Source organism: Schistocerca piceifrons, chromosome 2 (assembly GCF_021461385.2).
Source record: "Schistocerca piceifrons isolate TAMUIC-IGC-003096 chromosome 2, iqSchPice1.1, whole genome shotgun sequence".
In the NCBI taxonomy this organism is placed as follows: domain Eukaryota; kingdom Metazoa; phylum Arthropoda; class Insecta; order Orthoptera; family Acrididae; genus Schistocerca; species Schistocerca piceifrons.
Genome location: NC_060139.1, coordinates 916,978,357 through 917,002,446, shown reverse-complemented (window position 1 = coordinate 917,002,446; position 24,090 = coordinate 916,978,357).

Genomic DNA, 24,090 nt, shown 5'->3' with positions numbered 1-24,090 from the left:
TTTCGAAAACCTGAGAAACGAGATTTGCACATGCTATTTTGTTGGATACTGTTTCCCTAAATGCTGTGAAAATCTTCCATTGAGGCGCCGACTATTGGGCGAACCTAGATCCGTTGCGCCAATGCCTGCCGCCACTGAGCACCGTTATCACTCTCCACAAAAGGAACAGATAAGCCGCAACCACACACTCACAGAATACGACGTAGCGGCAAAAACATAACACGGTCACGTCGCGAGTAATGGTAGTTCCGGAAGCAGCCGCCAGACAGCGCGCTGTGGCGCTCTTCCTCTCTCCTGCCCTCTGTCAGCGCAACACTGAACTTCTAGGAAGCTCAACGCAGCAATCTCCTACAGAGGTCACGCCGAGATTTTCTGGGAGCAATTGTCCGTTACGAAATCTAATTTCGTGTACTTAAAACGAACACTGCGGTTTATTTGAGGCATAACCCCTGCCTTTGACACCAATTTGTGCTCTCCCTCTGGCCGTTTGCTGAGTTGCATGTTATTAGCACACTGTCGTATCTGGTGTGCCATTAACAGAACAGTGTAATTAACAAGTGTGTGGCTGACAGCTATCGTAACTGTCGTTTTTTAAACACGGTTATAATTCGGAATACGATTTGTGGAATAATTGGAGCGGAATAGATATCGTTTCGCATAAATATGTGTACAGCATATTGCTCCACAATCGAGCAAAGTATTCGTATAGTATTCGTATTCGTAAAAGTATCGGTATGTTAGTTCGACTAAAAAACTGTCAGACGATCATAGTTGTTATACAGTTATAACAATAATACTCGTAATAACAAAAATAAAAGTAACTGCACTATTTTACTCGAATCCTACCTTTTCCGTCACCAATCAAGATCCGAACGCTAGTGTTTTAGTATTTCACAGTCTATTAGGATTAAAATGAACAAAAAGAATTAACATTGAAAATATTTTCAAAGTATTAACGTGAGAAGCAATGTTCTAGGAATACTTGGAACATTGTCGGTGCTTTCCTATACGCTCCATAAGATGATTTTCGCTTTCAGCGAGGTAATTAGAGAAAGTCTTGAGGTATAATGCGAATAGTTAAAAACATCACAATTACTTTTATTTGTGTGAAATATGAAACTGCACAGAAATTCATTTGCTTGTGCTGTAAAATTGTTATTTTGGTGAAGGGTGTATTGCATCTAGAAAATGTGATCGTGAGGGTGAAATATTTCTTCCTAATTCAGTAGTAAATATTTGAAATAATTAAACCTTGTCCGAGTAAAACGATGTCGTCGTCAAGTGGGACCAAGCTATATTGGTCATGGCTAAGAATGTTTCACAAAAACCAGTTGTTCGTGAACTTTGTTTTTCGAGAATAGAGGAGTAACGTGCAGAATTGGAAATTTGTGGTAAGGTCTTATGGGACCAAACTGCTGAGGTCATTGGTCCCTAAGCCTACACACTACTTAAACACACACACACCCAATCCCGCGAGAGCACTCAAACCTCCGGGGGGGGGGGGGGGGGAGGGGGGCGGGGGGGGGGGCACGGACCGTGACAAGGCGCCTAAGACCACGCGGCTACAACACGCGGCCGTACACAATTGTTCATCCGTTAATTGAAGTCTTCTTCCTCAAACGGGACAATATTGACGTAGATGCAATCTTTGAGTAATGAGTTTGTCAACAAAACATCTTTAAGTGTTAGAAGTAACGATGATCCTTTAAAAGCTATAATAAGAAGTTTGAGGAATGTGATAGGCAACCGAACATGAAACAGCGATAATATTTAAAACAAACGAATTCATCCGACTTGTGTCACAATAACCTAATGCTGCAAACATGTTCAAGAACGCTGCCAAGTTTTTAATTTCATATTAATCACGGCAACGATAATTTATTTCCAACCGAAGAATGATACACTTCGACGTCGTTTGTACACAACAAAATCTACATCAAAGTGGAACTTCGGTCATGTGAATCCTGATCTGGGAAATTTCAGTTTGCGAACTGACAAAAATAATAAATTTGCTCGGTTTAAATGTTCTTCAGAATAAATCTCTGCTGATCGTTATTCTAGGAATAACCGTTTGACCATTTTCTCGCTACAGGTTGCCTTGTTATTCAAAGAACATTGATGATTGTGATCAGTCCAGTTATCATCAAAGAGCATACACAGTATTGGTTCGAGAACGTTTTTCCACACATTTGATTTGGCGTTCCCTCCCCTTCACTCTCTCCCTCAGAAATTAAATTAGTTGCTGTTCCTTCGGCTCTTGGACAGACCATTAAAAATAATTCTATATCTAGTGATGGTGAAAAAGAACTGTTTCCTTTTAAAATAAGTACTGCATAGGCATTCCTCTGTAGCAGAAATGATTTTCTTATTCTTATTATGGTGTTAAATGTTGAAGGAATGCCGTTTGCAATCCATTCACAAAGCTGCATTTTAGTGAAATCTGAATAGTATACAGCAATAAAACGGACGCGAGACATATAATCGAGACTCTACTGTATTCGTCAGTTTTTAAAGATCATATTACTCTTACTTATTTTTAGGTGTCTGCTGATTGTAGTAATAATCACACTACCAAAGCTCAGTTTCTCACGCAAGATTCGTAATTTTTCAGAAACAGGAAGCTGTGTTGTCAACAACTAAATACATTGTCCAGTCACATTAACGTGACCCCCCTGTCAGAAGTCTGAATAACAACAGCCTTTTGCAGCGCAGACCGCTGCAAGACGTGCAGGAAGAGAATCAGTGGGGTTCTGGAAGGTACCGACAAGGATGTGGAGCCATGACGACTCCAATAACGTGATCAATGTGCTACATTTCTCGGTTGAGGATCCATGGCGCGTGAAGCCCGATCGAAGTGGTCCCACAAATTGGGTTTAAATCTGGCGAGTTCGGTGGCCAGGGGAATACGGTAGACTCGTCCTGGTGCTTTTTGAACCACGCATCTACACTGCCAGCTGAGTTACACGTTGCACTGTTCTATTGGTAGATGTCCGCTCCGGTAGCTGAATGGTGCCGGCACGGTACTCAGTGCCGGCACGGTAGCTCAGAGTGTTCGGTCAGATGGTTTAGCTACCTACCCTCTGTAATAAAAAACTGAGTTAATGGATCAACAACGAAATTAAACGGATGTCTTACGACGTCCACCCCGAGCAGATGCAACAAACGAAAGCGAACAAAATGAGATTTTATATATATATATATATATATATATGTTGTTGTTGTTGTGGTCTTCAGTCCTGAGACTGGTTTGATGCAGCTCTCCATGCTACTCTATCCTGTGCAAGCTTTTTCATCTCCCAGTACCTACTGCAACCTACATCCTTCTGAATCTGCTTAGTGTATTCATCTCTTGGTCTCCCTCTACGATTTTTACCCTCCACGCTGCCCTCCAATACTAAATTGGTGATCCCTTGATGCCTCAGAACATGTCCTACCAACCGATCCCTTCTTCTGGTCAAGTTGTGCCACAAACTTCTCTTCTCCCCAATCCTATTCAATACTTCCTCATTAGTTATGTGATCTACCCATCTAATCTTCAGCATTCTTCTGTAGCACCACATTTCGAAAGCTTCTATTCTCTTCTTGTCCAAACTATTTATCGTCCATGTTTCACTTCCATACATGGCTACACTCCATACGAATACTTTCAGAAATGACTTCCTGACACTTAAATCAATACTGGATGTTAACAAATTTCTCTTCTTCAGAAACGCTTTCCTTGCCATTGCCAGCCTACATTTTATATCCTCTCTACTTCGACCATCATCAGTTATTTTGCTCCCCAAATAGCAAAACTCCTTTACTACTTTAAGTGCCTCATTTCCTAATCTAATTCGCTCAGCATCACCCGACTTAATTAGACTACATTCCATTATATATATATATATATATATATATATATATATATATATATATATATATATATATAAATGGTCGGCATGACGGACTGCCGTCCTAAGGGGCCCGGGTTCGATTCCCGTCTGGGTCGAGGATTTTCTCTGCTCAGGGACTGGGTGTTGTGTTGTCTTCATCATCATTTCATCTCCATCAGGCGCGCAGGTTGCCCAATGTGGCGTCGAATGTAATACGAGGTGCATTCAAGTTCTAAGGCCTCCGATTTTTTTTCTAATTAACTACTCACCCGAAATCGATGAAACTGGCGTTACTTCTCGACGCAATCGCCCTGCAGACGTACACATTTTTCACAACGCTGACGCCATGATTCCATGGCAGCGGCGAAGGCTTCTTTAGGAGTCTGTTTTGACCACTGGAAAATCGCTGAGGCAATAGCAGCACGGCTGGTGAATGTGCGGCCATGGAGAGTGTCTTTCATTGTTGGAAAAAGCCAAAGGTCACTAGGAGCCAGGTCAGGTGAGTAGGGAGCATGAGGAATCACTTCAAAGTTGTGTTGCATAACGTTAGCTCGATGTGCGGGGGCGTTGATCTTGGTGAAACAGTACACGCACAGCCCTTCCCGGACGTTTTTGTTGCAGTGCAGGAAGGAATTTGTTCTTCAAAACATTTTCGTAGGATGCACCTGTTACCGTAGTGCCCTTTGGAACGCAATGGGTAAAGATTACGCCCTCGCTGTCCCAGAACATGGACACCATCATTTTTTCAGCACTGGCGGTTACCCGAAATTTTTTTGGTGGCAGTGAATCTACGTGCTTCCATTGAGCTGACTGACGCTTTGTTTCTGGATTGAAAAATGGCATCCACGTCTCATCCATTGTCACAACCGACGAAAAGAAAGTCCCATTCATGCTGTCGTTGCGCGTCAACATTGCTTGGCAACATGCCACACGGGCAGCCGTGTGGTCATCCGTCAGCATACGTGGCACCTACCTGGATGACACTTTTCGCATTTTCAGGTCGTCATGCAGGATTGTGTTCACAGATCCCATAGAAATGCCAACTCTGGAGGCGATCTGTTCAACAGTCATTCGGCGATCCCCCAAAACAGTTCTCTCCACTTTCTCGATCATGTCGTCATACCGGCTTGTGCGAGCCCGAGGTTGTTTCGGTTTGTTGTCACACGATGTTCTGCCTTCATTAAACTGTCGCACCCACGAACGCACCTTCGACACATCCATAACTCCATCACCACATGTCTCCTTCAACTGTCGATGAATTTCCATTGGTTTCACACCACGCAAATTCAGGAAACGAATGACTGCACGCTGTCAAGTAAGGAAAGCGTCGCCATTTTAAGTATTTAAAACAGTTCTCATTCTCGCCGCTGGAGGTAAAATTTCATCTGCAGTACGGTGCTGCCATCTCTGGGATGTATTGACCATGAACGCAGCATCATTTTAAAACAATGTGCATGTTTCTATCTCTGTCCAGTACGGAGAAAAAAAATCGGAGGCCTTAGAACTTGAATGGATCTTGTAAGACCTGCACCAAGGCGGCCGGACCTGCCCCGAAAGGGACCTCCCAGCCAATGACGGCAAACTCTCATTTTCATTGGTAGATATAATTCATCCGAGGAATAACAAACCATATAGGGTGAACATGATTCCCAGAGATATATGAATACTTCTTTTCATCCACTGTGCGTTCCAAACTGACGATATAACCCTGAGAAACCCACGAAAACATTCTCCAGAGCTTAACGCTCTCCCCTCCGGCCTGGACTCTTCCGGCGACTGTTGCAATGTGTTTGCTTTTAAACGTTTCACGCCGACAGAGGCTGAAACTTGATTCATCTGTAAAAGTCACCTGTCGCCACTCAGTTGCGGTACTGGCGTGCTCATTCCAGCCTTCGTCACCGACGAACAGAGAACAGAGAATGAACCAGGCGTCTCCTGCAGAGGACCATACGCAGCAATGTTCGCTGAACGGTCGTTGAGGATGCACTGTTGGTAGCCCATTGGTTCATCTGGGCGGTCAATTGCTCAACAACTAGCGAAAGTCTGTTCACCCGTACACATCTCCGCAGCCATCTTTCACCCCTGTCATCTAGAGCCCGTGGGGCACTACAGTTGGTCCGGCAACGTCAACAAGTGCACTACGAATGGTCAGGTGTGAGAGACTACGAAACACGACAACTCATCACGATACCTGGTGCCCGTAGTTACAACTGGACGGTGACGCATGGAAATCATGCTTCCCTTTCTCTCGACATTAATTCTACCAAGTTTGGTATTCGTATGGTAATTAGTTTCCGTGTTATAACGTGTTAAATAGGGAAAGTTTAATTATAAGCACCCGGTGTACACCACATATGTTGTTGTTGTTGTTGTTGTGGTCTTCAGACTGGTTTGATGCAGCATCCAAGCTACTCTATCCTGTGCAAGTTTCTTCATCTCTGCAACCTACATCCTTCTGAATCCGTTTAGTGTATTCATCTCTTGTTCTCCATCTACGATTTTTACCCTCCACGGTGCCCTCCAATACCAAACTGGTGACTCCTTGATGCCTCAGAATATGCCCTACCAACCGATCCCTTCTTCTAGTCAAGTTGTGCCACATATTTCTCTTCTCTCCATTTCTGTTCAATACCTCCTCATTCTTCTGTAGCACCTCATTTCGAAAGCTTCTATTCTCTTCTTCTCTAAACTATTTATCGTCCTCGTATCGCTTCCATACATGGTTACACTCCATACAAATCAGAAACGACATCCTGACACTTAAATCTATACTCGATGTTAACAAATTTCTCTTCTTCAGAAACGCTTTCCTTGCCATTGCCAGTCTACATTTTATATCCTCTCTACTTCGACTATCATCCTTTTGCTCCCCAAACAGCAAAACTCATTTACTACTTTAAGCGTCTCATTTCTTAATCCAATTCCCTCAACATCACCCGATTTAATTCGACTACATTCCATTATCCTCGTTTTGCTTTTGTTGATGTTCATCTTACATCCTCCTTTCAAGACACTGTCCATTCCGTTCAGCTGCTCTTCCTGGTCTTTTGCTGTCTTTGACAGAATTACAATGTCATCAGCGAACCTCAAAGTTTTTATTTCTTCTCCATGGATTTTAATTCCTATTCCACGTAGGTTTGCCTTTCCTTAATCTATTTTCTAAGGTAAGTCGTTGGGTTAGTATTGCCTCACGTGTTACAATATTTCTACGGAATCCAAACTGATCTTCCCCGAGTTCGCCTTCTACAAGTTTTTTCATTCGTCTGAAAAGAATTTTGCAGCCGTGGCTTATTAAACTGATCGTTCGGTAATTTTCATATGCGTCAACACCTGTTTTCTTTGGGATTGGAATTATTATATTCTTCATGAAGTCTGAGGGCATTTCGCCTGTCTCATATATCTTGGTCACTACATGGTAGAGTTTTGTTAGCCCTGGCTCTCCTAAGCCTGTCAGCAATTCTAATGGAATGTTGTCTACTCTCGGGGCCTTGTTTCGACTTAGGTCTTTCAGTGCTACACCACATATACAATATTCAAATACTGGACCTAGAAGGGGTTTCTAAGCTAACACCTTCAAATGGTTCAAATGGCTCTGAGCACTAAGGGACTTTACATCTGTGGTCATCAGTCCGCTAAAACTTAGAACTACTTAAACCTAACTACCCTAAGGACATCACACACATCCATGCCCGAGGCAGGATTTGAACCTGCGACCGTAGCGGTCGCGCGGTTCCAGACTAAAGCGCCTAGAACCGCTCGTCCACACTGGCCGACGCTAGCACCTTCCTTACAGACTACATTTGGAGAGAATTCTTCCAATGAATCTCAGTGTGGCATCTCCCTTATCTGCGATTAGTTTGTTGTGGTTTCTCCACTTTAAATTTCTCTGCATGCATACTCCTAGATTATTTGTGGAAGTAACAGAGCGAGCTGGGTTTCACACTATCGTCGTTTTCGGAACCCATGTGGATTCCTACAAAACAAGTTTTCGGTCACTTAAAACGTCATAATACGTGAGCATAAAACAATTTTCCAGAATTCTAGAACAGACCAACGTCAGAAATGTAGGCCTATTGTTATGCGTGTATGTTCGATGACCATTCCTGAAAACAGGAATGATCTGCTCTTTTCTCCAATCGTCAACAACACTTCGTTCCTCCAGAAACCCACGCTACGCTGCGGCTAGAACGTGGGAAAGTTCTTTCGTATAATGTCTGTAGAATCGAACTTGTATCCCGTCAGGTACAGTGGCATTTCCTCTGGTTTGTGATTCAGCTGCTTTTCTATCTCTTGGTTATTTATTTTGATACTAGCCATTTTGTTCAAAAAATGGTTCAAATGGCTCTGAATACTATGGGACTTAACATCTGAGGTCATCAGTCCCCTAGAACTTAGAACTACTGAAACCTAACTGACCTAAGGACATCACACACATTCAAGCCCAAGGCAGGATTCCAACCTGATACGGTAGCGGTCGTACGGTTTCAGACTGAAGCGCCTACAACCGCTCGGCCATATAGGCCGGCGCCAATTTGTTCTTCGTGCGACGATTTAAAGAAGTTACCAAAGTGCGAGCTGTTCTCCGAAACAGTTTTGGAAAAGACGTTCAGTACTGCGGCCTTTTCAGTGTCGGTCACAGAAAAATACGGCTACGATCCGTTTATAGATTAAACCGCTTTTACTTGTTTTCCAAAACGGTGGAAACAGCTGATATAAAAAACTGTCGAATCACAGCCTAGCATCTGAATTGTATATGCCCTGTTTGTATAAAGAATAAATGACATATTCCATTACATACACTGAGGTGAGAAATGCCATGGGATACCTCCTAATACCATGTCGGAACTCCTTTTGCCCGACGTGTGCAACAACTGGACATGGTATGGACTCAAAAAGTCGTTGGAAGTCCTCTGCAGAAATTCTGAGCCATCCTGCCTCTATCACCGTCCGTATTGCGAAAGTGTTGCAGTGCTTGATTTTGTGCTCGAACTGACCTCTCGACCGTACCCCATAAATGTTAGATGGAATTCATGTCTGTCGATCTGGGCAGCCAAATCATTCTCTCGAATGATGTTCTTTAAACCAGTCGCGAATAGTTGAGTCCCGGTGATACGACATCGTTGTTTGCGAACATTGCGTAAACACAGTGTAACTAACCTGTTACTACGGGTTATTCCTTATTATTGGGTATGGAAATACTTATTGCTTATGAAATTAACTTGAGAAGATTAGGGTCGCCACCGACTCTAACCATACAACTAATCGAAGGTATGGTCGAGTCGGAAAATAAATTAATTTGATCACAGACCAAAAACTCACAAAAATGCATACATTGTGAGGTCGCTCACAGCGGACACGATGTAATTAATAGTATTGCCTGTGCACTGTTCACGACAGTCAAACATTTAAAATAAAATAGAAAATGCATGAACACTGCATAAGATCAGCTCCCAGAAACACACCTGAAAATACGACTTAATCTAAAGCATTTGTTATAAAATACAAGAGGAGACTAATCACTGCACCTGTGCATAAGGAAACGCATTGGATGTGCTAACGGGAAAGCTACGAGGTGAGTGGCTTAGGTGCAAAAACGTAATCTCGGAACACAAGAGAAAATTGTAGATAAAATCATTTATTCCCAAGATAAGGATGTGAGCCATGTACACGATTCCTGATAACACATGGTTTGTGGAGACACAATTTCTAGGTACAGTGCCAAATTCCAACAATATCACATCACACAATCATGTTAACATTATCTAAAACAAACATGCGATCGGACAGTTAGTGATGCCGGTAGCCCAACAACTATAATGTTCTACCACGTGGTTAGCTCCCCATGAACGAAAGACACATAAAGCAAGGAAAATTTACGATAAGACAAGGCTCTAAATATTTAGAAAGGTGAAAGCTTATGCAGGGACAGCTGAAGGGAAACAGACATTCATACAGAAGCGAGTGCTCACTTCTTATCGACACCCTTGTGTGGCGCTCTTCCGGCGGATCCAAGTCTGCTACAGAAATTTGCTAAAAGAAAAATCTGCCGAAGTTTTGCATTCCTTGCTGCGACAAGGCAAAGCAATCTTCCAGATTTGAAAAGCGAGACCAAAGGCTAACAGCTCTCCCCTCGCCAAGTAACAACGCGCCACGCGGTCAGTCTAACTCATCCTTCTTCGACTGGAGCACAGCTGTGGAAGCTTCCCGTCCCGGCGGCAGACTGCCTTCCGCTCTTCCAGCCTCTTCCACGCTCCGCGTTGCCCGGAAAACCCAAAGATGCCATTTCCGCCACCAACCTAACGCAGGTGGATTTCTCACAAGTAGCGAAAACCTCTTTGCCTACTTGACCACTACGAGAGTTGGCTATTCTGTACAACTGCTGCTGAATCTGTACGACTATCGCAGACTTTCTGCAGCAGACTACGCCACCGTCTAGCAACGTGACACACAACCGCATTCATTCAATCACACTACTATGAGAGTAAAGAGAATAGAGAAACGAGGAAAAGAAAGAGAAATGGTAATGAAAATGGGCTTCCGGACTAATGAAAGGTGGCTACAGGACCCTTTCAACAGCCCACACCATTATGGAGCCAACACCAGCCTGCACAGCGCCTTGTTGACAACTTGGGTCCGTGGCTTCGTGGGGTCGGCGCTACACTCGAATCCCGCCATCACCTCTTAGCAACTCATCTGACCAGGCTATGGTCATCCACTCGTCTGGGGTCCTACCGATATGGTCGCAAGCCCAGGTGAGGCGGTGCGGGCCATGCCGTGCTGTTAGCATCTACATCTACATGGTTACTCTGCAATTCACACTTACGTACCTGGCAGACGAGTCATCGAACTATTTTCATACTACTTCTCCACCTTTCCATTCTCGAATGGCGCGTTGGAAAAAGGAACACTTAAATCTTTCCGTTCGAGCTCTGATTTCTCTTATTTTATTATGATTCTCATTTCTCCCTATGTAGGTGGGTGGCAACAAAATATTTTCGCATCCGGAAGAGATAGTTGGCGACTGAAATTTCGTAAATAGATCTCGCCGCAAAGAAAACCGCCTTTGTTTCAGTGACTGCCACCCCAACTCGTGTATGGTATCAGTGACACACTCACCCCTCTTGCGAACGCGAAACGAGATGCCCTTCTCTGCACTTTTTCGATGTCCTCCGTCAATCTTACCTGATAAGGATCCCATACCACGCAGCAATATTCCAGCAGAGGACGGACAAGTGTAATGTAGGCTGGCTCTTTAGTGGGTTTGTCGCATCTTCTAAGTGTTCTGCCAACAAAGCGCAGTCTTTGTTTCGCCTTCCCCACAATATTATCTGTGTGCTCTTTCCAATTTAAGTTGCTCGTAATTGTAATTCCTAGGTAATTAGTCGAATTGACAGCCCTTAGATTAGTGCGATTTATCGTATAGGCAAAATTTATTGTATTTCTTTTAGCGCTCTTGTGGATCACCTCGCACTTTTCTTTGTTTAGTTGTAATTGCCACTTTTCACACCATACAGAAATTCTCTCTAGTTCATTTTGTAATTGGAATTGGTCGTCTGATGATTTTACTAGACGGTAAATTACAGCGTCATCTGAAAACAATCTAAGGGGTCTGCTTAGATCATCACCGAGATCATTTATGTAAATCAGGAACAGCAGAGGGCCTATGACACTACCTTGCGGAACACCAGGTATCACTTCTGTTCTACTCAATGATTTACCGTCTATCACTACGAACAGTGACCCCTCTGAGATGAAATCACGAATCCAGTCACACAACTGAGACGATACTCCATGTGCACGCAATTTAATAGTCACTTGTGAGGAATGGTATCAAAAGCCTCCTGGAAATCTAGGAATATGGAATCGATCTGAGATCCCTTGTCATTACTTCATGGGAATAAAGAGCTAGCTGTGCTGCACAAGAAAGATATTTTCTAAATCCGTGTTGGTTATGTACAAAATCCTACTGCAAATTGAGGTCAGTGATGTGCGTGTGTAATTCAATGGGTTACTCCTATTTCCTTTCTTGAATATTGCTGTGACCTGTACTACTTTCTGGTCTTTAGGAACAGACCTTTCGTCAAGTGAGTGGTTGTATATGATTGCTAAGAAAGGCGCTATTGTGTCTGCATCCTCTGAAAGGAACCTAATTGGTATACCATCTGGATTGGAAGACTTGCCTTCCTCAAGTCATCTTTGTTTCGCAACACCTAAGATATATACTATAATGTCACTCATGCTAACAGCTGTTGTGGTTTCGAATTCTGGAGTATTTACTTCGTCTTCTTTCGTGAAGGAATTACGGAGAACTGTATTTAGTATCTCCGCTTTAGTGGCACCATCATCGGTAACATGACTTGTGTCAACTCATGTATAGGCAAAGTTGGTCTGCAAAGGCACTCACGTCGGTCGTTTGTTGTAATGGTCCATTAACGTCAAATCTCGCCACGCTGTCCTAACGAATACGTTCGTCGTACGTCCCACATTGATTTCTGGGATTGTTCCACGTAGTGTTGCTCGGCTGTTAGCAATGACAACACTAAGCAAACGGCACTGCTCTCGGTCGTTAAGTGAAGGGCGTCGATCACTGCGTTCTCAGTACGAGTAATGCCTATGGTAAAATTCGGTATTCTTGGCACTGTCTTAACACTGTGGATCTCGGAATATTGAATTCTCTAACGATTTTCCGAAGTGGAATGACCTATGCGTCAAGCTCCAACTACCATTCCACGTTCACAGTTTGTTAATTCCCGTTGTGAGACAGTATGCACGTCGGCAACCTTTCCACACGATCATATGAGTAAAATTACAGCTCCGCCAATACATCGCCTTTTCATACCTCATGTACGCGATACTACCGACATGTGAAATATGCATATCGCTGTCCCATGACGTGTGTCAAATCAGTGTATAGGCAAAGATGACCTGTTTCCATCAAGTCATCTGGGGAGACATACTATTCAATCCAGCAGTTAATAAAGGCTGCAGTAGTGTGGAGAGGTATTGGCTTCTGACTGGCTGACACACACAAATTAACCGAGGCTGTATAGAAACGAGAGAGACAAGGAATATCCTTACTCCAGGATCGTTGTGAGCGGCGGACATTTGGGGGCTTTGGTTTCGACAAGTATTAGTGTAGTTGTGTGCAACACTGCTGAGATGTTGCATATCAGTTACCTATCACGACGAGCTTTTGCTATCAAGAATGAGTTCATTTAATAGTTATTTTAAAGTAAATGATTAGTATAGGAATCACCACGTGCTTAATGAAAGCAAGTGTGTGTTGTATTATAAATAGAGAAGAAAAATCTAGTCTTATCTTGATTTTTATTCATTTATTCCTGTTTGAAATACAGTGGAGACCTTGGACTTTCAATAATCCCTGCTGATGTTGCGCAACTGCCATATGTAGAGTGATGAGTGTGTCTGTTGTGCAACAGAGCGTAGAGGTGAATGTATAGGTTGGGAACAGTTGTGCTAGCGCATTATAAAGTTTATCTCAGTCCGCTGTATTTTGAAGATAACGAGGTTCGCAGGCAGTAGCAGTGCTCGGTGACAGCATTGGACACCCAATAATGCTACGAAAAACATACCAGTATTCTTTTGAAACCTTTCTTTGCCTGTCCCAATCTACTATTGATATCTTCATCGTTTCAGTCATCCTGCGCCAGTCTGATATTCCGTGATTCCCTAAATCACTCCAGGCAAATGCGGGGATGGTTCCTTCGACGGGCACGGCCAATTTCCTTCCCCATCCTTGACGCAATCCGAGCTTGCGCTCTGACCTCAATGTTGACGGGATGTTAAAACACAGTCTTCCTTCCTTCCTTTTCTGCTATTGCGTGGTTACTAGTTTTGAACTCTTCATCCAAGAGCCAAGCGTTGGTCACGTTTCGGGACCTGCGCGTGCTTGCACTGGAGACAGTGAAAAGCCAGAGAAGGTGCCGACAGACACGAATAGCGGACGGCAGCTTTTGTGGGCTCCGGTGAGCACGCACGGTCACGCATGACTAACTCTGATGTCACTGCTGCACGTCTCTGTGAATGTGGAGTCACGCCCGCTTCAAACGTGCAGAACACGCAGTATGTTTCGCGCAGTTGACTCATCTTTTCTAGTTCGTCGACCGCGGTGAACCTCCTGTGAGTCAGTATTGGCTCGAAATGCCTTTTCAAACGTGCGAAGCTTGCTTAAGCCCCTTTGTTTTTGAGGATTCAGGTGCTGGCCGAAAGATGCTTCACTGGTATACGTTGGTGAACCGTGAAAATTTACCTTCAAAACCTTTTCTTAAAGGATTTATTTATTTACTAGCGATTCATCAAGAACATTGACACATTTAATCACACTAGGTGAGCGAGGAAGTAGTTGCCAGGATATAACTGATGGAAAATTACTTTTAACAAATGTGGATTTTATTCCTAAAAGCTTTTTCAAAACAGATTTAAAATTATAGGCAGAAAATCACCCTCTAAATATCAAGTCACAATTTAACAAATGTGAATTCTATTCCTAAAAGTCTTTTCAAAACAGATTTAAAATTATAAGCAGAAAAGCACCCTCGAAATATCAAGTTACAGTTTTATTCAGAGGCAAAGAACAATATTAACAGTAGCAGCCTTCGGGCTGAGAAGCTTGCCTGCTCCCTTTCAACACTGCCGTAGTCATGACCGCTCACAACAACCTCTGAAAGAGTACACTGGTGCAAATCTGCAACACACCAGATTACATTAAACAAAAATTTTTAACAACTCACACAAACATGTAAACAATGCACCCCGTAAGAGGATTGGAAATGGTACAACCCTCAAATTATTTGCCACCGAAAGTGCAATTTTTTTTTGTTTTGAAAGGACACTTACGGTGGAAGGGTGGCAAGCTTATGACCTAAAATGACTATTTAAATAAAACCTATAAAATGCAGACTTACATAAAACGTACAACATGCTCTACGTTACACATATACCACCTCGCAATATGATAGGCAAGATAGAAACATATTTCAAGAATTCGGCCTTTAAGCAATAGATTCGTTAACACCGACTCCGACAAACATGGCAGAGGCAGCTGTTAACGTACGGCAGACAGACACTAACTGCCTAACAATGCGGACGAGAGACAAACGAGCAAGCTGGGGGCGAGAGACTGACCAAGAAAACAAGTAGAATTTAACAACTAAATGACACAACATATGTCCAGTCACTTAACTTCCAATAAGCTGAGATTTCTGGCGAAATTCTTGCGCAACACCCCCAAAACGCTCTCCCGAACCGTCCGCTGCCAGCCGCTTCAACGGACGCAGGAAGGCGCGCCGATCTCCCGTGTCACGGCGTTGCAGCTCGCCCCGGACGTCGTGGGTTGACTCTTGTTGCTCTCGTGTCGGCCGCAAAGCCACTATCCCTCGCTATACGGCGCGGCCCACTGGACTCACGTGGCGTCCTCACATGCGTCGACGCTTCAGGCGGACAGGTCATCTTGTGTCCCAGTGCGCGACCGACCAACCGATCGATCCAACCGCCAATGCCCATTGCCTGAGCAAACTCGAGCAGACTGGCGGCCTAGCACATACTAGCACTCCGGACGACAGACAGACACTAACCGCCTCACCAATGCGGACGAGAGACAGACCCAGACTGACTTGGCTGACCAACTGAGCAGACTCGCCCCAGACTGACAAAGTGACTAACTGCCTCCGACTGACCGACTCGCCGAGACTGACAGACTGACCAACTACCGAGCTCATAGAACCAATTAAATGCACGTGAACAGGAAACTTTTCGCCGGCCGCGGTGGTCTAGCGGTTCTAGGCGCTCAGTCCGGAACCGCGCGACTGCTACGGTCGCAGGTTCGAATCCTGCCTCGGGCATGGATGTGTGTGCTGTCCTTAGGTTAGTTAGGTTTAAGTAGTTCTAAGTTCTAGGGGACTGATGACCTCAGATGTAAGTCCCATAGTGCTCAGAGCCATTTGAACCATTTGAACCAGGCAACTTTTCTCCTTTCCCACCAAAGGGAGACGCCAAAGCTGCGATTGCCACAGCGGCGCCACAGCCAGAAACAAAAGGCGACTGCTTTACACTACGTGCTGCGGCGCGCTCTTCAAAACAGCAAATTTTACTACGGCTCAATTGGTTTATAAGGGAACTTCCGCCACCAACATGCATCATTTGTGTTTCACCTTTGCGTCACCGAACAGCAACAACTTCGCACCGTCAGTGTTTCGTGATAGATTATAGGAATACAACAGATTTAGATATTTACACGAGTGCAGTAGACATGGAACTTAATAGCACTAGACATGGAACTTAACAGGAGCACATAATTGTTAGAAGACTAAGTTGATGGGACCGTGTGCACCATTTCTACACAGGTGTGTTACATAGTTCAGATGACGTTGGCAGCGACGAATATACACCGCCAAAGCGGTCATTCCAAACTCTCTTCGGAATCTTAAGTAGCTACAGTGCAGATCACTGCAATCCTAATCCCTGCCGCCATGAACAACACTCACTGCCTTCTGCTTGTAAAGCGCAGCGGCTTTGTCTTGTGCACTGAAGCTACAACGCCCAGGATTTGTTGTGGGATAGTTGCCTGCTCGCACTGCATGTGTGTAATTATGTGTTATGTGACTTAATAAGTGTGTTCACGTGAGGTACTGTGCAGATGTATTTCATGTGAGCAACGCCAGTTCTTTGTCCTAATTCACGTCTTGGTTAGAACACATTTCTCTTCGGTAATCCGAGCATACAATTAGCTTATCCCGTAACTTCCTCACTCGTTAAATAACTTTACAAGTCTTTGCATGAATATGGGTTTATTTTTCCGTCTTTAGTAAATGTGTGGTTCTACAAAGACAACTGATCCATTGAAGGACAATTGCAAGTATTATTCGTGAGTCTTTGTACCCGTCTTCCAAAAAATGTAACAATTTATATTCACTTGTCATATAATTTGGGTGTATGCCGGAATTATTTTTCGCCCCCCTGTTCACTATTGAGAAACCTTCAGATGTGCTCATGAAAGAACGACGCTCGAGTGCAATATATTCAAACATGGAGGTCATGAACTGCATTAAGCAGAGATGCATTTCTTTCATTTATGAAATTTTTCGCAAACAAGTGTGGATCGCTGTGGCTTCAAGACACATGTTTTGTAGAGACGAATACGTCGCAACTTTGCCATTAAAGAAGTCATTTTCTATCTGTTAGGTGTTGTAAATGAGGTGTGCAGGTCCCTCTGTATTGCACAAATCACTTCTACAAGGAATGTTTCACCGACAATAATAGGCTGCATTAGTCAGTTATGAACATTATGGGTTCAGTTTATCTTGACGTAACGTATGTTAAAATCCTGTGTAATTATTTCGTTTCGTTATGAGAAAGTTCGATGCACTATATTACATTCACCAAAGTTATCCAGATAGTGGTTTTTGTTTGTTTATGGGCCAGATTTCATATAAACGGAAATGTTAGAGGGAATTAAACGCGCCGTTATGATAGGGATGGCTGTTATCACTGAAACAATCGGTTTTCAGTTGCACCGGTTAATTTCATCGCCAGTTTAACCTGAATGTTAAAACCGCCCAAAATAACCGATTTCTGGAGTAACCTATTTTCGACTTCTATTGCCGTTGTTTCCTATAACAAACTTACGCACAGCACAAAGGACGAAAAGTTATAAAATTCTCTCAGACTTTTGTGTTATACGTTTCAAGGAACATAGAACCAAAATATAAAATGAAATACGTATATAAAAAAAGACTTAGTCCGTCCACCGTTCGCTGCTTTTCTCGAAAGGTAGTGGGGGTTTGAAAACTAACAAAATTCACCAGTATTTTCCTACTAAACCTAATTTTTCGAATCTCCGTTAAAAATTACACTGTAATCAAGGATCGTACTACTATTTGGACACTGCGAATAGTCACTGCTAAATGGTAAAAACTAAGCTTGGAAAACTCTATTTTTCGTATTAAGTTGTCCGTTTCTAACGGTTGCAAGCAGGTACACGGTCATAGGCGGCAGTAAATTCTGTTCTCGTTATAAACTATGAATGATTTGCTAAGTTTTTAATTTATTACTGATGCCATAACTTACTTTTTCACTATTTGTTAGAAATTACAGATAAATGACACGCTTTTGTGTAAAATTTGGAACGTTATTTTTCTTTAACTATTTCGACTGAAAAAGCCGTTTTTAATTAAATATACGAATATATCGGTAGTGTTTAGCGGGAATCTGAAAAAAGTTGATTTTTTGGTGATTAGAACAAAAACGCTATTTAAAAAAAAATCAAATGAGCAATTACATAGGGGACGACAAAACATAGCATTAACCAGGAGAAATTACATTTAAATTTCAATAATTATTTAATCCAATGACGAATATTTATTGTCCAATCTGTTCATAAATGGTAGTTCTATAACATGTTGATCTCTAATTTGACACCGTTAATCGGAAACAATATAATTCAAAGTTGATATCAATCTTTGAAAAGTTACAGAACGACCTACCAAACTCGTTTTCTGAAAATAAAAAAAAATATCTAAAACCAAAAATTTTAGCACCACTGCTCTGGCATATTGATACATCGATTTTATACCCGGTTATCAGTAAGCAAGAAAAACACCTATTATAACCAGGACCAAACAAATACCGGAAGATAGTTGTTATTTGGAACTAAAATACTGGTATTGATTTTAACCGATCGGTTTTCCCATCCCTACGTTATAATGAGTATGTACTCGTAGGTTAAAGCTGTAATTGTAGTGACAGCTTTCATTGCTGCAAAGAAACTTCCGCCAAGAATTGCGTACTGGCTTGCGGGGTATGTACGGAGAGGTAGATCACACGTGTACGCAGTGTAGAAGGGACGACTGTGTGGACGCGAGTTTGGATGCGCATTGGGTAGGGAGACGGGTGAAAAGGTAAGGGAAGATTATAATATAACGTCTCGTTGACGACGAGGTCGTTAGTGACAGAGCGCAATGTAGCTTTCTAGAAGAATGAGGGAAGAAATCTGGACTGCCGGACGGGGATTGAACAGCCGCCCCTGAGTCCTGTGACTGACTGCAGCACCATCTCGCTCGCTGCGACGCCTGAGGACTCAACACTGTAAGTCATAACCAAAACATTAGGTGGAACTCAAGAGTGCTCTGAAGGGAATATTAGGGAACGCACAGTGCTGTATGGTTTGGAGTTGATATTTTTAAAATTATCGGGAATCCGATATATCGATATTTAAAAATGTGTCACTGTAGGCCATCGATGTATCGAAAAAAATAACGATAAATCGAAACACAGACGGAAAATATATTGGCATACCGGCCTATAAAAATATCGGCTACACATTGTAAATACATTACCGTACTTAGAGAGCTGTGTATTTAAGCACTGATTTGTTATTAGATATTCTGTGCATCAACGAGATATCAGCTTGCTTATCTCTCCTTAGAGCAAGAGTTGAAAGGAAAACAATGCACGTTCACCAGTGGCGATAACCACTTTGCTAACAGTGATAACTGTATGTAAGTGGCACAATAAAAGGTGTGCGATTGGTCCGTGTTTCGCTTTCGTCACATATCGGATTTGTCCAGGACACTTCATGTCGACTTCCCTGTTTTTTCATTTCTGCAGACGCCAGCGACTTAGCAGCTGCAATGTTAAAATTGCGTGGTGAAGTGAAACGTTGCAGTTTCCGTTGGTTGCATCTAGCGCCGATTACGTAGGCTTTTGCCCTCACACGTCTCCACTAAACGCGAAGCCCAGTCTTGTAATTTAGGTTGTTATTCATCATTTTCAGTAACTGTTTTTGAAGATTGCCGATCAGAAGAAATAGCACACAAAATGCGTTAAAAATTGTCTTTTAGCCCAACTGATGTGCTATTTCTTCACATCGGAAATCTTGTTATTCTAGTCATGTTGCCACCCCCCAGTGCAATCGCAGTACCTCTTTTTGCCACTTATGCTTGCTTCACACGGTGAAAGAGAAAGACTGGAGGTGATGAAATCTCAAAAAGTAGTAAGACTCCTTCACATGGTTAAAGTAAAATTATGTTCTACTACAATTTCAAATATTTACCGAAAAATGCGACAAAAATACGGCGGGGTCCAAAAATATGTATCCACTGTTTATAAGTCCATAACTTGCAAACTCATAAACGGAGTTGTCTCATTTTTGGTGAAAGTGTAGCTTAACGTCCAACTTACAGATATCACTGTAGGTGTTCGAAATGGTGACTATTAACATCCACACACAAACGATGCCGCCGAACTGCAGCACGAGCTACTGACTGCAACGTGTTCAGTTGGATATTTGCACATGAATGTACGATGGATTCTCGAAGTTCATCCAATGTGCGTGGCTTTTGTCGATAAACGACGTCCTTTAGTGTTCCCCACAGGTAAAAGACCAGAGGAGTTAGGTCTGGGGGACGTGGTGGATACTCCACAGCACCTCTACGGCCTATCCATCTTCCTGGTAGATTTTCGTCGGGATACGCCCTAACATGATTTTGGTTGTGGGCTGGAGCACCATCTTGTTGAAAGTAAACTCTTCCGTCTCTATACAAGTCTCGGATGGCAGGTAAAATTGGTGTCTGAAGCTTCTGAAGGTACACGTCACCGGTGACTGTGCCGTCAAAGAAGATTGGCCCAATCAAGCCCCGGTAAGACAACCCACACCACACATTTACGCCTGGCAAATTCACGTCTTTGTCTACATGGACGTTCGGATTTTTGGCGGCCCAGTAGATGCAATTGTTGCGATTTACTGTACCATTGAGTTTGAACTGTGCCTCATCAGACCACACAATCATCTCTGCAAACTCTTCATCGTTGCGCACCATGTTAGTAAACCACTCGCAGTACTCCATTCTACGATCTGGGTCGTCCTCGTTCATTACGTGTAGCAATTGTGAGATGTAGCACTTCCACTTTGCTGTCTTCAAAATTCGCCGAACACTTGAGCGACTCGCTCCAGTTTCACGGGCACACTGTCTCGGAGACTTCTGTGGTGAGCGAGTGAATTGTCGTAACACACGACGGGAGTTGGCTGGACTTGTTACTGTTACAGGTCGTCCAGATCGTTGTTTGTGTACAACTTTAACACACCCTTCGGCTTCAAATTTATCTTGAATGCGACGAATCGTTAAATGTGTCGGTGGCTCTGTTTGACACTCATTTCGCCATTGCCGTTGAACCTCATTAATGTTTTCGTACTTAAAATACCACTTCAAAAATGACTTCCTTTCATCGAGTGTAAGCCTTGTGCCAGCCATGTTTACTCAAGTAACTAGGTGCAACTAAGAACAAAACAGTATCTGGCGACTGTCATCTGACAAAACAAAACAACGCAATACAACGCTTGTGTGGCGATTGCCGGAACTACAAAGTATTAAACAACCAAAGATGAGACAACTCCGTCAATTAGTTTGCCAGTTATGGACTTTTAAACAGTGGATGCATTTTTTTGGACCCCTCTGTGTAACATAAAAAATCAGCACTCGTTATTGCCACATCGGTTTCAATGCATAACAAATGAAATTTTTGCCGATGAATATCGACATTTTTTGGGAAAATATTGTTATATCGATATTTTATCAACAGCGCTAGCGGGCACCTTACTTCGTCGGAGGCTATGCGGGCATAAATAACGGACGATCTAATGGGGAGAAAGAACAGCCGACCTGAGGGGAAGCAAGCCCAAAACGGCAACTATTGAAGAACCTGTACAGGGTGTGGTAGGTGTTAGCTGCCGATAAACTGAAGAGTCAGGATATTTTGACCATCGCCCATCGCGAAATTCAGTTCCTCCTGGGGATGTTGCAGGCACATGAAGTGGTGAGTAAGGGATATAAGCGGAGGAGTCACTCTAATGACGAAAAGGGCCGAGAATGAGTAAATCCAGTGACATAAGCGACTTTGATGAAGGTCAGAATGTTATGGCCCGGAGTCTGGGAACGAGCTTCTTGGAAGAGGCGAAGCTGGTCGTCGGTACTCATACTGCTGTCCTGAGCATCCAGTGGTATGGGTTGGGCAATGATGAGTCAGTGACTGAGTCAGTCGGTGCATTACCTTTTATATATAGAGATCGGTAGATGAAACCTTCGTACCTGTTGAAAGAAGTAAATCACATTTCTTTACGACTGAATATTTTGGCCAGTTTTATAATTTCTAACGAAGCCACAATGTGGAAAAACTTAATGTGATCGCAAAATTGAGCTCAGATATGAATTCAGCGCCCAATAAAGCACTTGGATTAACCAACCCCCTAACTAAAAGTAATCAGTATTTTCGCTGGCCTCTCTAATTAAGGCAGGTGATGTTTTTAATGGCCAGATTCTGCGTCTCGGTAGCTTTTGCTCTTTTCACATACAAAAACGCAGAATAATTGCATCAGCGCATGCTTTTAGTGGCCAAATTCGACCCCTCTCTGGCTTATTTGACATCGACCGGAGATTTGGAATTGGATTCGTAATCTCGTTTTTCTTGCACTGAAATTCAGAAAAAAAGGGTATTACGGACGGGAAAAGGTTTTACCCCGAACTAAATGGCGTGTTAAAGCACTGTGCATTAACAATGCGGGCGTCTGCTGTTCGCCGAACAACGTTCCATTTTATTCAATTGGTGTGTATCTGCTTTGGACTCAATTTTCAGGAATTGTTTTTCGCGCTTTAGACTGCGGACTACGGCAGCGCCGGTGGCTTTTAAAGCAATTAGCGCTGCACTGGTGAGACAGAGACAAACAGAACTGAGCCGATGTTTGACGCGTGGGCTAAATAACGGTTTGTGACCACTGTGGTGCAGAGGCGGTAACTGTGAACGAGGAGAAATGCTTTTGTCGTGTTACCAGTTAAAGTTAATTGGCACGTCGGACGTAGTGCATCAAAGGACCCAGTCGATCGTGCCATCGAAATGTATCAGCCATACGCAGTGGGTCTCTGAGTTTCAATGAGATCCCGTTATTTCGCATTAACTTTTGCCTTTCAGATCGTATAACGGATACGCGACAGTACTACGGCACAGGTTCATATGTGGGCGCCAGTATCGATTCGCTATGCAGAGCAAAATGTGCAACTAATTTAAAGAAAATCAATGTGACTTTTGGTCATAGTATATGCAAAATTCGTGATTGACAGAAAAATGATAGAACATTTATTTACCGGCAAATTCACGTGACGTTTCACAGAACAACCGGTTTCATCCATCATTGGTTATTTTCAGACATGTTTCGTTTTTCTTATCTGAAGACAGCCTACTGCAGAGGAACGGGAAATAGACAGACATCTATGATTAGTAGAGTTGTACAACTACCGTAGGCTACTGCAGACTGTCACAAGTAAGCGCAGACTACAGTAATTGTCCTAGCAGCTTTGATCAGTTAACATCGTAACCGAATTTCCTGTTCTTAAGATGTGTTGTATACCCATTAGCCCGCCCGATTTCCGGATTGGGAGGGTTTGCCTGGTCCCCGGCAAGAATCCGCCCGGCGAACTTGTGTCGAGGTCCGGTGAGTCGGCCAGTTTGTGGATGGTTTTTAGGCGGTTTTCCATCTGCCTCGGCGAATGCGGGCTGGTTCCCCTTACTCCGCCTCAGCAACCCTATATCGGCGATTGCTGCGCAAACAAGTTATACACGTACGCGTACACCACCATTACTCTACCACGCAAATATAGGGGTTACACTCGTCTGGGGTGAGACGTTCTCTGGTGGAAAGGGGGGGGGGCACCGGGGGCCGAACCGCACAATAATCCTGCAACAGTGGTTCGGTGTGGGGTGGCGGAGGGGTGAAGAGGACCGCGGTAGTCGTCGTGGGGTTGTGGACCACTGCGGCTGCGGCGGGGACGGAGGCTCTCCAGCGTTTCTTGGCCACCGTTAACATACATTACAATACATACAATATACCCATTGGGTGTTGCCTCATTTGGATCGCTTCATTTCCGTATGAAATCAGTGTTTTACTAGATTCATCTAGAAACTGGAAGCGATGAACTGTCTTAAAACTGACTCAGGATATATAAAGAGTCGTGTAATCTACAGAACATTTTTGTTCTTCATACTCTGTCTGTTACTTAAAAAGTAGCCACATTTATAGCAAAATTGAAATTTTCCATATTTAAATCTGGTTTCATTCGAAAACTGTTGATTTGTAACGTGAAACAGAGGGATGTTGTAGTAAAAATAAAAAAAAAAATCCAAAACAAATTTATCATATAGCGCTAGAAAACCC